Source organism: Miniopterus schreibersii (assembly GCF_964146895.1).
Source record: "Miniopterus schreibersii genome assembly, chromosome: 2".
Lineage (NCBI taxonomy): Eukaryota > Metazoa > Chordata > Mammalia > Chiroptera > Miniopteridae > Miniopterus > Miniopterus schreibersii.
In genome coordinates, this window is record NC_138102.1 from 67,495,942 (window position 1) to 67,501,941 (window position 6,000).

Here is a 6,000-nt window from a genome sequence, read left to right on the forward strand (position 1 = left end):
TAATAGCAGAAACAAGGTACATGTTAAGTAAGGACATGTAATTCCCAGGGAACAAACTAAAAAGTGCAGATGTATCCCATATATGGTATGTTACCATACACGTTAATTATTCAAACAATTCTTGTGGGGGGAAACCAGAAAAAAGAGATTATGAATATGTGTTACATATCTTTTGAGAACAGGAAATAAAACAAAATATAATATTTTCTACTAGGGCTTAAAGATAATGAGCTCTGTTCACAAGGGCTGATAATCTTTATTTGTTATTTAAGGAATGTGAATAACAGGATTTTATACAATTATTTACAAGAGTACTTATAAAATAAAGAGAAGTGGAATTACATTTTTTGGCCAGCTTTTCTAGACAAACACTGAACAACAGGCCAAGAAATTTCCAGTTAAGGAAAAATAACCCTGTTGTTAATAAAGGACTGCTATCATCATAGATGCAGGCACATTAGGGATACAAAAGGGCTCCTAACTCAGCAAATCTATCCCTCTGCCACATCTGGAAGTCCCTTTACAAATAGTGTAGTTTATTCTATGTCATTTTAAACCTATAGAACTATTTATCTTCACAACATATTTTAAATTAATCCTAATCCTTTTACTTAACTGATATATGAGATGAATTCTACATGTGTAACCTAGGAAATATAATTCTTCTAAAAGATCTATAGAACTATATTATTTAGTATATAATGATCTTATTTTAATAATGTTTACTTTTATTCACTTTTAAAATGTTAGAATATAAAATATGAATAGGAAAAATAAAAAGACCACCAGTAAACTTACAACTCTGAGATTAACAATGTTGGCATTTTCAAGTATTGGCAAGGTTGTAAAGCAACAGGAACTTTCACACTCCACTGGTAGGCATATAAATTGGTACAAACACGTTGGAAGATGACAATATGTACTAAAGTTGAACACAGGCATGCTCTATGACACTGGTATTTCACTACTAAATACACTATACCCAAAAGAACTCTACAAATATGTTGATTTAAGGACATCTATAAGTATATTCATAAGAATATTATTTGTATTATTTGTAAGAACCAAAAACTGGAAAAATATTTTTATATATTTCTCCAAATATTCTGTCTTTTATCATTTACTTTTTTTCCAGTACTAAGGTATTAAAAGTAGATATGTGTTTTAATGTTTTAATATGGCTTTTTAAAATTTAATATTAAACACATACCACTGAATGTGTTTTAAGAATAATTCTTCTATTCTGTGCATATACAATAATATATGTAACTGAGATCAATATTCAGTTACCTATGAATTGTTCGTAAGTTCGCTTGTTAAATTAACAGAAAAATTAATAAATGTAGAAATGTTGGTCATCAATACATAAACACTATTAAGATTTTTGATATACCCTACAAATTTTTTCCCTGTGAATCTTATTTAGAGTTCACTGATACAAAAAAAAAAAATGTTCAAGTATGTCTACATTAATAAAATATTGCTAGTGCTTATAATAATATAATTGAATGTATGATAATATATTTTAATTAATAATAAAGGTTTACTAAAAGTGTAAAGCAGTGTGAAAATGAAAGGGAAAACACTGATTCCCATAATCTCATTTTCTCCTGATAATGATGTAACTATTTAGTTATATACAACACATTATCTATATGTACATATATTGACAATTTCTGAATACATGTGATTGCATTGCTGAGTGTATCGCATAAATGAATAAAAATATTGAAGTTACAGTTCTGAATCTAAAATTAGTTTTATATATATATGTATGTATATATATATATATGAAACATATGTACTATAAAATATATTGAATAACCACCAAGAAGATCTTGATTTAATATGAAAAATATATATATATGTTACCATTTGTTGAAACAGGGTATGTATGTATCAACATGAAAATTTTTTTTCAGTGTTCTGCTTAGCACCAACTTATTCCCTAGCACTCTTTCCTCATCATATATTTAGTATCATTTATCAGTTATTCTCTTTCTTTTCTCCTTCTGAAATTAATAATATAGGCTCTGCATGCTTTGTGTAATTTTTGAACAGTCTTCTTGTCTCACCACCACCCCCCCCCCGCACACACATTTTAATCTTTCTACTTTTAGCTTTGTGTACAGAGTGAATTACTTAAGGTGTTTTAACACACCAAACCATTTTTAGCGATACTCATCTTAAATATACATGTCTACTGAGAGTTTTGAGAATTTTTTATAAATCTACACAATAAATAATAAATGTGTTAAATAGATGAATGTTTAAACATTAAACACTAAGCAACTACAAAATCAGAAAAGTCCCTAAGCTAAACTAATTACAAAAAGCAATGTGCAGAGTATATGGTATGCTCATAATTTGTGTAAGAAAAAAAAACAAACAAAAAAAACTTCTGTTTTTATTTAGCTGCAATATGTAAATAGTTGGAAACTGTCACTCACCCTGAAACAAGAAAAAAGTTTTAATGAATTAAAAATCAAGAAGTTTTTTTTTAAATTCATTATAGAATTGAGTTCACATCAAATGGAAATCTGGGGAGACAGGGAAATACAGAGACCCAGAACTGAAATCAGCTTACCTCAAACAAGCCATTAGAGTCAGTAACTGGTAAGAACTCTGAGTGGTAATTTGACAAATTGCTGGAGACTGAGTAAAGTCTCTTTTAAGAGTTAAAATCTCCTGGGGGCCCAGTATTTGGGGCTTCCCAAGCTTTACAAAGTTTTGTCATTATGAATCATATTAGGGTTTCATGCTGAAGATCTGAAAAATATCCTCTTGAGCATGGAAGGCAAAGGGGGGGAAAATCACCATTTTACAGCATATTTAGAGTGTTTTCCATTAAAAAAGACTTCCCTTTGCAGACAAAGCACCTTATCTCTCCTGGAGTGAGGACAGTTACCAATTCCAGTCCCCTCTAACCTGCCCATCTTAAGTAAAGGGAGGGGGAAAAGGCTAAGAAAGAAAAGGGTCATGGCCTGGGAAATTAGGTCCACACAAACTTAAATTTAATCATAAGATTAAAGAATACTTCTATTCTCAACTCCTTACCACCACTTAAATAGAAGGAATTAAAAGAAAAAGCTAGAAACAAAATACATTGTAACAGAAATAAAGGATGCTTTTGATAGGCCTCAGCAGACAGAGCAAGTCAGTGGGATTCAAGATTCTGTCAATACAAACTTCTCAAAGTGAAGTGATTTTTTTTCCCCAAAGAGTGAAACACACACACACACATACAACAGAATATGAAGGTAATGTGGGATAATTACAAAAAATACACTTTACTAGAAAGACCAGAAGGAGAAGTGAGAAAGGAGAAGAAACATTTAAAATTAAGGGTTGAGAATTTTCCAAAATTAATGATATATCAAAAACAGATCCAGGAAGCTTATAGGATGAAAAGCACCATAAATACTATAACCGTATGCCTAGGCATATCACAATAAATTGCAGAAAACAAAGGCAAAGGGATAACTTTGACAATAGCCAGAAAGGGAAAACAATCTTACCTATTGAGGAAGAAAGACAAGAAGTATATTAGATTCTCATCAGAAACAACATAAGCAAGAATGAAACATAGATTATTGAAGAAAAACCCACATAGAATTCTGTTTCCAGCTAAGTGGCTCCTCAAAAGTGAAGACAAATAAGGACTTTCTCAGACAAACAAGAACTGAGGACATCTGTCACAAGTACATCTGACTTGCAAGAAATGTTGAGTTATTTAGAGAAAATGAAAATGAAATATGTTATAAGTTGTATTACATAAAGAAGAGCATCAGAGAAGGAATAAATATGGGTAAAATAAGATATTTATTTCTCTTATTCTTAATTGATCAAATGGATAATTTTTAAAGTAATAAGAGCAACAATGTATAGGGTGATCATAGCATATTGATAAGTAAAATAATTGACAGCAATATTATAAATGATGGAGAGGAATTTGGAATAACCTAGTGTAAGGTAACTGCAGTAACTGTAAAGACTTACAGTGTTCTCTGAAAGTGGAGTTATATTATTTGTAAATATATATTGCATATTATAGGCAAAAGATAAAAACTTAAAATAAGAATAACTGATATACAAAGGTATAAGAGAAGATACAATCTTATAAAATGATATAAGTGTTTTTTTTAATTTAAACCAGAAAAGGCAGAAAAAAATGGAAGATAAAAGTAACAATAGTGTTGTGAAGGCCTAGGGCAGGTGGAGGAAGTGGGGTGGGAGGGGTCAATGGGGGAAAAATGAGAACACCTGTAATACTGCCAACAATAAAGATGATTTTTTTCAAAAGTGAAAAAAAGAGCAAGTACAAAGGAAAGAAACAGTTATAAACATAGTAAACATAGTATATTTTAATCCAACTCTAATAAGATAAATCTGAAAGTTCTAAATATATCCATTAAAGGCAGAGTTTGCCAGCATGAATTTTTAAAACCAAAACAAAATAAAAGACACAACTATATTGCCATAAAGAAACCCACTTTAATTATAAAGACACAGCTTAAAATTAAAGGGATGGAGAACAATATATACCTGGCTAACACAAATTATAGAAAGCTGGAATCCATGTATTTATTTCTGAAATAGCAGACTTTGAAACTATAGTAACATTGCTGTGATAAAGAAAAATATTACTTAAAGATAAAAGAGTCTGTTCTCCAAAAAGGTATAACAATCCTCCGCATAAATGCACTTAACAACAGAACATCAAAATGTGAGAGGGTAAAATTGATAGAAAGAAAAGAAGAAATTGTCAAATCCACTATCATATTTGAATATTTCAACAGCTCTGTATAATTAACTAGCAGATCCAACTGACAGAAAAAAGTAAGGATATAGTGAAACTGATCAGATCCATTAGTAAACTGTATCTAATTAACATTTCTAGAATAGTTCATCTATCAATGGTAGAATACAATTTCTTCTCAAGTTCTCAGGAAGCATTCACCAAAAGAGACCACATCCTTGCTCAAAAACAAAAAAAAACAAAAAAAAATTAAAGAATATAAGTCATACAAAGCATGCTCTTAAACCACAATAGAATTATCCAGATATCAGTAACAAAAAGAGCTGGAAAAATCTGAAAATACTTTGAGATTAAGCACTACACAGCTAACTACACATAGGTCAAAGTGGAAGTTTTAAGTGATGAATTTGAAATCAAGAAAATGAAAATAAAACTTGTCAAAATTTGTGGGATGCAGTGAAAACATGCTTAGTGGAAAATTTATAGTATGGAATCATATATTAGAAAAAAGATGTGAAATCAATAACCTAAGCTTTACATTAGGAGACTATAGAAAGGACAGAAGTATAAACATAAAGCAAGTGTGAGAAAACATAATAAAAAGTTGAAATTGAAAATAGGAAGTCAATAGAGAAAATAAACGACATAAAAAATCTTGTTCATAAAAAAATAAAAATAAATCAGTAACATGGGTAAGTATCTACACAAGCTAACCAGAAGAAAAAGAGAAAAGACACATATTACTAACCACAAAGTGAAAGAGGGGTTATCAGTGATGAACCTATAATCATTTAAAGAATAATAAAGGGATAATATTTATGACCACAAATATGCCAATATCTGTAATAACAGATGAAATGAACCAATTCCTAAAATACCAAAACTCACACAAGATAAGCAAATATTCTAATATGCCTTTATATAGTAAGAAATTAAACAAATGATTAATAGCTTCTCAAAAAATAAAACACCAGTCCCAGATCTTTTCACTGATGACTACTCCCAAACATTTAAAGATGAAATAATACCATTTTTTTACAATCTTTTTCAGAGAATTGAAGTAGAGGAATCACTTTTAACAATCTATGAGGCTAGCAGACCTCAACATCAAAACCACATAAAGCCATTATAGAAAGAAAAAATTATTCACCAAAAACTCTAGTGGATACAGATACAAAATTAATCAAGAAAATTTTAGCAAATAGAATCAAATGATACATACAGAGCATTACACAAAACAG